Source organism: Mytilus galloprovincialis, chromosome 1, assembly GCF_965363235.1.
Source record: "Mytilus galloprovincialis chromosome 1, xbMytGall1.hap1.1, whole genome shotgun sequence".
NCBI classification, from domain to species: domain Eukaryota; kingdom Metazoa; phylum Mollusca; class Bivalvia; order Mytilida; family Mytilidae; genus Mytilus; species Mytilus galloprovincialis.
This window is the reverse complement of record NC_134838.1, coordinates 26573716-26585270: the sequence shown is the minus strand read 5'-3', so window position 1 is coordinate 26585270 and position 11555 is coordinate 26573716. Positions and strand designations below refer to the sequence as shown.

The window sequence follows — 11555 nt, the reverse complement described above, 5'->3', positions numbered from 1 at the left end:
TTATACGTGCGCATGTAAAACAAATTTTGTTGTAGAAGGGTCTAAATACAGCACAAACAACATTTTCCAAAAGACCAAAAAAGTAAAAAAGTATATTTAAACAAAACGCATTTGACTAACAGGTCAAACAACTGATGTACTTTAACCCTGCTGACTGCCATTGGCGATTGCCAAATTAAATTGATCACAAGATGTAACAAAATGGATCTTAATATACATTTGATACTAAACAGAAAACAATTAACTTGTGGCCACGATGTTATGCCACAAACATAAGGTGTCAATATTTTTTTGTACACAAGATCCGGATTTCGACAATAAATGTCTCGTCAGTGATGTTAGGGATCGAAACGGTATTAGGAAGGCCATATAAAAAGTACCCTCATTTTTAGATAGACTCTTGAATTTAAAGAGTCAATATAGGATGAACGAATAATATAAACCGGAGGGAAAATATGATACAAGCCCAAACGAAAAAATATAAACGAGTCTAAATTGAAAACTACGTTCAAACCTATGATTGCGTTGGATAGAAACCGCAATTTTTATACGTGCGCATGTAAAACAAATTTTGTTGTAGAAGAGCCTAAATACAGCACAAACAACATTTTCCAAAAGACCAAAAAAGTGAAAAAAGTATATTTAAACAAAACGCATTTGACTAACAGGTCAAACAACTGATGTACTTTAACCCTGCGGACTGCCATTTTCGATTGTCAAATTAAATTGATCACAAGATGTAACAAAATGGATCTTAATATAAATTTGATACTAAACAGAAAACAGTTAACTTGTGGCCACGATGTTATGCCACAAACATAAGGTGTCAATATTTTTTTTTTGTACACCAGATCCTGATTTCGACAATAAATGTCTCTTCATTTTAAGAGTCAATATAGGATGAACGAATCATATAAACCGGAGGGAAAATATGATACAAGCCCAAACGCAAAAATATAAACGAGTCTAAATTGAAAACTACGTTCAAACCTATGATTGGGTTGGATAAAAAAGCGCAATTTTTATACGTGCGCATGTAAAACAAATTTTGTTGTAGAACAGCCTAAATACAGCACAAACAACATTTTCCAAAAGACCAAAAAAGTGAACAAAAGTATATTTAAACAAAACGCATTTGACTAACAGGTCAAACAACTGGCTCAATATCTTTAATTGTTTTTACATAGGCGGTAATGGTAACGTTTTTTCCTGTAGCTCAGTCCATATCGTAAACTTGGATATGTATGATAGCTCGTTTCGAAGCTGTGACATTTTCACATATGTGGTTAAATTTTCGGGGTACGAAGTGAGATTACTTTTTCCGTAAATTAGCAGACCCCGAACATCCTTTTGTGATGCGGCTCCTTGTGGTAAAATATCCCCTTTTTAACACAATAAGTTCTTTGAAAATTTAATACTTTGAACACATTCAATAGCTCCATAGTTTTTACACATTTATTCTATGTTCCTCTACTTTCCTAATCACCACAAATAATTAAGTTCAGTCATTTGTTAAAAATAGAAACATGTCCAATATCACTACACAGAGATTTTTTCTTTACACGTGACTTTTGAGTTCCTCATTTCAAGGCGCATTAGGGATGTTGTCCCATATTGCAATCCATAGTTCTGATTTTTCCAAATATTTTTATGTGATCTTCATTGGTATGACATTCTGAATAAATCTGTGTCTTTTTGTCCATTTCTGAAAAAAAAATAAAGTTGTTTCAGCACTATAAGGCAATGCCACTTTTATCGCTATATTTATTTATTTTGAATACAAAGTGTATGCATAATTAATTTCTTCCAGTATACCTTCACTAGTCAAAATAAGGACAAAACATCTGAATGTAACCCTAAATTACAACACACAGACCCTGTTAAAGCATTCAATAAAAAAAATTGGTGCCTAAAAGTGCATTTTGACAGAGAAATTATGCAAAAATGAAGATTTCATAAAAAAAACACCAAAATACTTAATTATTCTAGCCAGTGGAAACCTTGTATTTTATACTGTAGAAACCACTATAAACTACTGTAAAAGTCATTTGAATCATATAATTAGAGTGCAATGAAGTGCAAATTTTCAAAACTTGTTCTTTCACATAATTCTATTTGAGAAAAAATGTTTTTTACATGTATTTCAGTGATTTCTTTTTATCAGTGAGATATCGGTATGAGGTTTTAAAGGAAACATTGTGGCATCACACGTAATATGGCGTAATTAACTAACGACATATCAAAATAATGCTTATTATAGTTTGCAGTGTTACATGAAGAAAAGTTGCCGCAAGGTTTAACTTGAAATATGGAGTCGAAAAGATCAGTAACCAAGCATTTTCATTTAATGCCAAGACCATAGCAACAGTTTTCATATCAGTATATTTTTAACATACCGATTGTAATTTGAATTGCATAAATACCATAAATAAACAATTTAGAGCTTGCCAAATAAAACAAAATGCTTACCAGTTATTCAGGAATTTTTAAAACCTCTAGTTTGCCATCTCAGATTAAAAAGTAATGATATGTCTGGAACTGAATTAAGACAAAAAAAAATTACTCAGGCTGTGTTATTATTTGGTTTAGATACATAAGTATTATTGAGAGAGCAAAAATCAAATTCTTGAAAGTTTTATCGCAAAGAAAGAAAAATGCTTCTCCCTTGTGGCTTATCAACCTTCATTTAAATCTTTTATATTAGCAGCAACGAGTGCTAGCTAACTAGCTTAATAGTTGAAAAGGTGCAGCAATATTGTTTTCAAAAGTTTTGTTGATCCTCCCCCTTTTTCACTGAGAAAAGACAATATCTTGTGATTTGCTAGTGTGCATTACAAATAATAATTCATGATTTCCTTAATACATGTACATGCTATCTACTGACCATGGGTCAAATTATTGGATAAAAGCACATGTGATGATGTATTTCACTTTACTCGTATGAAATGTGTTATCTCCCTTGATTATCAGTTATTCCTGTAAACTGGAGTGATAAAAACAATTTACATAACAAAGACTGTATTGTGTCATGTTTACTTACAGCTAAAACTATTTTCGGGGGTGTAAACAAAGTTAGAATTGTGCCTAAAAAAAGTGTTCAGCCCCGTGCCAGTAATGCATTTTAAAAGCGAAAATTTTATTGAGTATTTGCTGGTATTTATCTATAATATTTAGTTATCTAAAATCATCTGGGATATCTCGGTATACATAAAACATACTAACCATCATTTTCACACTTTTTCCGGGTGTACAAGGTGAAATCATCCATAGATCACTCTGAAAACATCTGATTAATCTTTTTGTGAATAGGCTCAATATCTTTAATTGTTTTTACATAGGCGGTAATGGTAACGTTTTTTCCTGTAGCTCAGTCCATATCGTAAACTTGGATATGTACGATAGCTCGTTTCGAAGCTGTGACATTTTCACATATGTGGTTAAATTTTCGGGGTACGAAGTGAGATTACTTTTTCCGTAAATTAGCAGACCCCGAACATCCTTTTGTGATGCGGCTCCTTGTGGTAAAATATCCCCTTTTCAACACAATAAGTTATTTGAAAATTTAATACTTTGAACACATTCAATAGGTCCATAGTTTTTACACATTTATTCTATGTTCCTCTACTTTCCTAATCACCACAAATAATTAAATTCAGTCATTTGTTAAAAATAGAAACATGTCCAATATCACTACACAGAGATTTTTTCTTTTCACGTGACTTTTGAGTTCCTCATTTCAAGGCGCATTAGGGATGTTGTCCCAACTGATGTACTTTAACCCTGCTGACTGCCATTTGCGATTGCCAAATTAAATTGATCACAAGATGTAACAAAATGGATCTTAATATAAATTTGATACTAAACAGAACACAATTAACTTGTGGCCACGATGTTATGCCACAAACATAAGGTGTCAATATTTTTTTTGTACACCAGATCCGGATTTCGACAATAAATGTCTCTTCAGTGATGTTAGGGATCGAAACGGTATTAGGAAGGCCATATAAAAAGTACCCTCATTTTTGAAAAAATTACCCTCATTTTTAGAAAAAGTACCCTCCTTTTTAGATAGACTTTTGAATTTTAAGAGTCAATATAGGATGAACGGATCATATAAACCGGAGGGAAAATATGATACAAGCCCAAACGAAAAAATATAAACGAGTCTAAATTGAAAACTTCGTTCAAACCTATGATTGCGTTGGATAAAAACCGCAATTTTTATACGTGTGCATGTAAAACAAATTTTGTTGTAGAAGTGTCTAAATACAGCACAAAAAACATTTTCTAAAAGACCAAAAAAAAAGTGAAAAAGTATATTTAAACAAAACGCATTTGACAAACAGGTCGAACAACTGATGTTCTTTAACCCTGCTGACTGCCATTGGCGATTGCCAAATTAAATTGATCACAAGATGTAACAAAATGGATCTTAATATAAATTTGATACTAAACAGAAAACAATTAACCTGTGGCCACGATGTTATGCCACACACATAATATATTTATACGGTTTTTATCCAATGCAATCATAGGTTTAACGATAGTGACTATTCATTGTACATATTCAGAGGCATCATTGCTTGTAGGCATACAGCAATAGAATAATGTAAAATTCAGTGTTAATAATAAATGGAAGCAATCCCACACCAAAAGAGTTAGACATCTACTATATTTGATGACTGACGATTTAAGTAGCTAGAACAATGTATTGGTACATTGTGAATACAAATACTCAATGACATACTACAAAACTAAAATGTGTCCATAGCACATGGATGCCCCATTCGAACTATCATTTTACAAAAATCTCAGGAAAGCTGACTAAGAACCCTTTTTTAATTCTATTTTATTAGTCGAACATATACTAGCAGTACAAAACAACCAAACTTGAATGAAAGCACGAACAAAAAGTTTGATACATCTGTGGAATTTAAAAAGGAAGATTCAAAATTAGCCTTGGATCTGAAATACAAAATAAAGAATCTAATAAAAATTACTTCTCCGCTCTTACTCTTGTTGTTTACATATCACAAACCACATATAAACAACGAGGAGCAAGTGCGGAGAACTAATTTTAATTAGATTTATGGAATCAGAATTGGAAATATCAACTAAAATTGCTTTTGACTGTAAATTACAATATGAAATCATGCACGACATCTAATCAAAACGACTGGAAACAAAATCAACTGATATACACACTAAAAAGAAGGGTCCGCAAGAAAGAGGAACATTGCTAGTTTGACAGAACAGGTATTTGTTCTTGATAAAAAAAATGTCGATTGATAAATTTGCGGGTGTGAGTATCTTCCAGCTGTCCGTAAAGTTGTTCCAGACTTGCATTTCTTTTTGATGTAAGAATTACGAATATTGATCAAACTATACTCTCAGTACTAAAGCATTTCTCGTGGGTAGATGAATTACAACTTCCGTCAGAATCTTCAAATCGAAGAATTATTTTAAATTATAACTTACTCAAAATGGTATTATCAACATTCACAGATAGCCATTACTTCTTTATTTATTGTATCAAAATCAATAATGAATTTTTATTCCCCTGTGACAAAATGTCTCTGTGCACATTAATTTACCCCTGTCCGTCTGTCCTTTGTTCATATTTAGATACATAATTTGTCTTTTTTACTCTTCATACAGTTTTGAAAGTACAACTTTAATATTTAGTAGGATGATCATACACATCATGAAGGTGTGCACGATCACAGGATTTTGATTTCTTAAAAATATTCTAAATAAGACAGGTAGTTGGACTTTTTTTAGTACAAGCTGCATAAAGAGATCGTGGATTTTCCGGCTATCTTATTCTACAGTTTTTGAGATACATCTTGAACATTTTGTAGGATGTTCAAACACATAATTGAGATGTTCATGTCATTTGATATTTTCTTTGTTAGGCGGGGCATCATTTGTGTATCACAATCACCATAACAATTTCGAGTTGTATGCCAACATTACTTTTAGTCAAATCTAAAACATGTGTGACTATACTCATGCATATAGCAAAGCAGAAAGTAGGTGCATTGTCCATATCTATAGTTTACCTGGTATTTCTGTTTTCTTTAATAAGTATTTATTGGCTTATTGAAAGACAATTATATTCACTTCCATCGTGATCCCTGCTACTGTTGATCCCTAGTTACCTGCTTTATTTTTTCTTTCTTATTTTGAGGCACCAAATACAGCCGAGTCAACGTGTCATATGTATCTTAAAAATTGTAGAATATTAATAAACAAATATGGTTTGTCCCGGGAAAATATGCATTTTCAATTATTATTTTTTAAATTTTGCATTAAATTGGTTCCAATGGTAGCAAACACGTATGATTTTTTTAATTTTTACAATTATATATTCATTTTGTATTCACAACATATAAGAAATAATATCATATGAAAGATTTAAATACTTAAAAAAAAATTTGATAACAGATTTATTTTAAAAATTTCTGTTTAAATGGAGACAATTTTGATTAAAGAAAAACTTGAAATGATACCGGTTTTCTATACTTTTATGCAAAAAAAATCATGTCACAAGTCAATAATAAACTGATAACGCCATGGCTGAAAGGACAATACAAACTCAAAATCAACACAACACAAAATATTTAACTACAGACTAAGCAACACAAATTTAATACATGCATTCCAAGTTGGTTTCGAAGGAGCACCTTTATCTATGTTACTTCAAGAATGGATGTAATACAAAAGTCAAGAATTCAGATCTAGAATTCATATGGCAAAAAGATATGTCAATCTAGGCTAATTCTGTCAAAGTTCGTATATATTTTTCTCCTGTTATGAATCCATAGCTCGAAAAAAGCGAATTAGTCATCCGAACATATGTATAGATATTTATTATATGTTCAATATTTTAGAATAGTTATTATGTTGGAGTTACATATAAAAATACAATAAAATGGTTTTGTTTCAGCTGTAAAAAGATTTTCTCAATATTTGATATTTTTTACTACAACTCAAATATTTTGAATTTTAATTACTTTCTTCAATTTTGACGACATATATGGATAGAAATTAAGTGGACATAAAAGATAGAACATACAGTTAATATTCAAAGGAATGATAGTTCAAATGAGTCTAGTAACTGTGTAATTGATCACCGGTTCACCCTGGTACAAGTGAGATGTAAACATTTAATTAAAGTGTTTGGTAAATTTATCACCTTGGTGAATCACGATATTATATAGATTACAAATCCAGTATTCGTTTCGATTTACAAAAAGAGTGTAACGGAGCGCAAATGTACTGTAGAAATAACTAAGATTACGAGTTGCGTAAACTAATTATGATTCATTATATTATACTTCACTTTTGCACAGGTTAATATAATTATTCGTGGTTTCGTTAACTATACATTATATTCAGGAGTTTAATACAAAGTGCTTTACATTTCGTTGAAAGTTAAATATTATCTTTATGAGTATGTCTTTTTAGCCAAACGGAATGAATGTGGACAAATTGTAAATCCTGTTACTTTATAAATTGTATCACCGTACAAAAGAGCATTAACTGTGAAATATATACAGATGAATCCGGCTTCAAAAAGCATTTTCAGTGTTTGTAAAATCCTTTAATGAACATGAAAAGGGAAAGAGTGGTCATTGTATTATTTTAATAAATTGTGGTTTGAATTTTACAAACACGGTCTTAAAAATATTTTTTTTTTATTATTTAGATAAGAAAGTGGATTATGTATCACACTACATCCAATATATATATATATATAACAATGAGAAGCATCCCCAAGTGCACAACAAAACTTACAATACAACATCTTCTGTAATTTGATACTTTAATCTTGGTGTTAGGTATCCAATTGTTAGCCAGGTTTCTTGTTTGAGTGTTAACAGCTACTGGGTAGATGTCGTTGTTTATTTCATCTCCGAGGGTATTATTTTAGTAGTCACTACGGTTGAATTCAATTCTGAAAAAATGTCAGAATTGAGTAGTTTTGTATTTCATCTACAGAAGTACATTTTGTTTAAGAGCCAACCGCTAGCCACCAAATTATGTAACGTGTACAAAATTTGAGCGTGTCTATTTTAGAATGGGTTTGTTACCAGTTTGATACTGAATGGATCCAAAATGTCCCATTTGCAAAAAAATAAACAAGTAAACCTTATCATAAATGTACATTAATTAACTAAATTATATATGCAACTGGTCTTTGCGTTCTCTAATGAACTATCTGTAATTATTCTACTTCAAAAATTTACAACTAGTACATATTTGAACTATAACAAATGTGTCCTGGGTCTGGAAAAAACTTGTCCTCTGGGTGCATTTATGTTCCCTACAAGTCAATACACTTGTCCAATTCGGTACAACAATACGGTACAACTATGTTAATTCCAACGTGAACAAGTTCGTATTTCTAAAAGGCACCAACCTGTTCTTTCTTACACTTGAAGTGAACATGTGAACATGATTCTAAAAGGACCTTGTGTCAATGTTTCTTCTCTGGCATGCATGTAATATATATGCCACTGGAAGTTCACTATGATTTCCCCAAAGTCTATTTGAAGAAAAAAGAAACTTCACTCCGGATAGACTGATAGTAGTTGTATTAACGTACGGTCCACTAGACGGTTGATTAGTTTATTACGTTAGCTTGTGGCGGAATAAATCATTCCCAGTATTGCACTTCTGCATAAAATATTGAATAAGAGTAACCTGAGAACAAATATAAATACGAAAAGTCGCATATCTGCCATTCTGGTGAAAAAAAATCTCACCATCCATTGGATTCCACGTACAATTATATGCTAAATCGAAATAATGGACGGTCTTTACAATACATTATTCAAGAGAGTACGCATTGTTAAAAAGAGGTGCCGCATATTATTCATCAATTTTTTTCTTTCAAGTTTACACTTTCCTGTTATTCTTATCAGTTAACACAGAAACATGTCACTATGCATCTCTAGTTAACGACATCATTTTCGAATTCATTGTATCGATCTCATAAGTTAAGCCTTTTCAACTGAGTTTGATAGTGTGTTCTTATGTAGTGCTGTTACACCACTTTCCTATGTGATAGTGAACGCTCACACACATGTTTAACCGCGCCAAATAGACAATTTCGAGTTCGATGCATTGCCGTCAAAAACTTTGGTTTTAGTGAACAACATTCGTGCATTCAGGGGTATCGGCACTTCCGTTCCAATGCTGATCGAGTGGTTAACAAACTATGAAGCAAGTATTTCTCAAATAAATAAAATCATACAATCAGCACTTCTATCAATGTGGAATTGAGATTAAGTTCCCACAGAACAAACATTATGTCTAGTTGATCCTGCACAATGATAATCACTTAGACGCTTGATGAAGGTTACTTGTTCATGGATACAGGCGATTCGATCTATCTAGTAAAAGACATCATGAAGGCGTACATAATTGACGAGTTTTTTTCCTTTGATGGACAAACTCGAAAGTGGTCTGTTCTGTCTGTGCCTGTCCCATGTCAGGAGCCTGTCGTTCAGTGGTTGTCGTCAGTTCACAACTGTCATATTTGTGTTTTCGTAAATTGTTTCGTTATAAAATTAGGCCGTCAATTTTCTCATCTGAATTTTTCCATATTTTTCATGTGGGGGCCTTTTATATCTGATTATACGGTATGGGATTTTCAGATTGCTGAAGACCATACACTGGCCTGTACTTGCTCACATCCACTTTGTTTGAACTTAAATGGAGAGTTGTCTTATTGACAATCATACTGGAAACTAAATATTGAAAATAGGTTTATTTAAAACTGTATTTCTACTATTATTAAACATCCAACAACATATGTTACAGATTTGATGTTACATTAGACTGTGGAGGATGAATATTGGTTTCTTTTGTTATCAAGTTTGTAGGAACAAAATCAAAAATCCAGCCATGTTGTTTAATCTGTGGAGGCTACTGAAAATGGTGTGGAGGAATGGGAAGATACCATCATGTTGGTAGAAAGCAGACGGTTTTTTTTTATTCCAAAAGAAGATAAATCAGAAGAAATCAAACAATTTTGAACAGTCTCTCTTCTAAATGTAAATGTAGAAGGACAGATCTTTTTCTCTATCATCGTTAGAAGGACGACTTCTATATATATATGATAGCAACTATGTAGACACTTCAGTACAGAAGAGAGGAGTACCAGGATTCGCAGGATGTATTCAACATACAAGCATCATTTCAAAACTGATTCAAGAGGTCAAAGTGAACAAGACATATTTTACAGTAGTATGGTTAGATTTGGCCAATGGCACTATTCCTCACATGCTGATACATTAGTCACTAGATCATTTCTACATTCTTGACCACTTTAAGCGTTAAGAGAGTAATAAGAAGTCATCACAGTGGAATTTTGCAGCGGTTTACAACAAGCACATTCACAACAACATGACAGAAACTACAAAAAGGAATATTCAACTTAAGTAATTTATGCCTGAGGTAGAAAAGCCTTAACATTTAAAAAAATCAAAAAAAAATGTAAATAGTGAATTTATTAATATAACCATATCAATGACTATTCTTGTCAGCACAAAAAGTGACATGGGCAAGGAAGGCTTTAATAAAAAGTGAAGGGAAAACAGCGCACCAAGTTGAATTGAAGTTGCAAGGAGAATTAATTCCATCAATAATTGACAATCCCATCAAGTGCTTCGGAAAGTGGTATGATGACGCTTTAAGTGTTAAGAAAAATATCAGCAGACTCGAACAATAGGTTTCAAAGGGAATAAGGAACATCGACAAGACAGATCTTACAGGAAAATTAAAGGCATTTATATACCTACATGTACTTCTGACAAGGATATCATGGCCACTTAGGTTGTACGATATTACATTGACAATAGTTGAGAAGCTTGAAAAAAACATCAACAGACATATAAGGAAATAGTTGGGTGTCCCTCCAAGTTTTCCAAATGTAGGAGTGTACAGAAGGACCTTTAAGTTGCAGCGACAATTAACCTCTATAGTGGAAGAGATTAAAGTTAGCAAAACTCGCCTAATACTGACATTAAAAGAATCCAGAGATGACAAAATGACAAATGAAAAACAGCAGGTGACCAAGTAAAAACATGATTTGGTTAGCCTCCAAAGCAGTTTTAGAGGCAGAGAGTAAATTGAGGCATACAGATATCGTAGGAACAGTGGCAGTGGAAAGACAGGGCCTTGCTACATCAAAATATTTCTACTGGACAAACGCTAACACACAAGAGAGACGAAGTCTAGTTCAAACAGACATAAAATCTAGAGAAGAAGACAGTAGAATTAGCGAGCCAATGTTTTTGGTCGAGATGGGAATTTAAACAACGATCCGTTACATGGTCAGAAATGTGGAGATATCTTCAATACCAACTACATGTACAGTTCCTTCTTAGATCAGTGTGTGATGTGTTACTAACACCTTCAAATCTGCACAGGTGGAAACTTGCAACAACACCAGAAACACCTTGTGCGGAAACAGAGAAACTCTACAACATGTACTTTCAGGGTGCAATATCACTCTTACACAGATGTGATATACATGGCAACAC

General features: G+C 32.5%; 1 long non-coding RNA gene across 1 annotated transcript; it reads right to left on the bottom strand.

Annotated features, from left to right (window-relative positions):
- Window positions 1-1151: 1151 nt before the first annotated feature.
- On the bottom strand, window positions 1152-2864 carry LOC143070815 (uncharacterized). The gene is made up of 2 exons (XR_012976721.1): window positions 2470-2864; window positions 1152-1705 (listed from the first exon to the last, which is right to left on the bottom strand). It is a non-coding gene; the product is annotated as an uncharacterized LOC143070815 (long non-coding RNA).
- Window positions 2865-11555: the final 8691 nt, after the last annotated feature.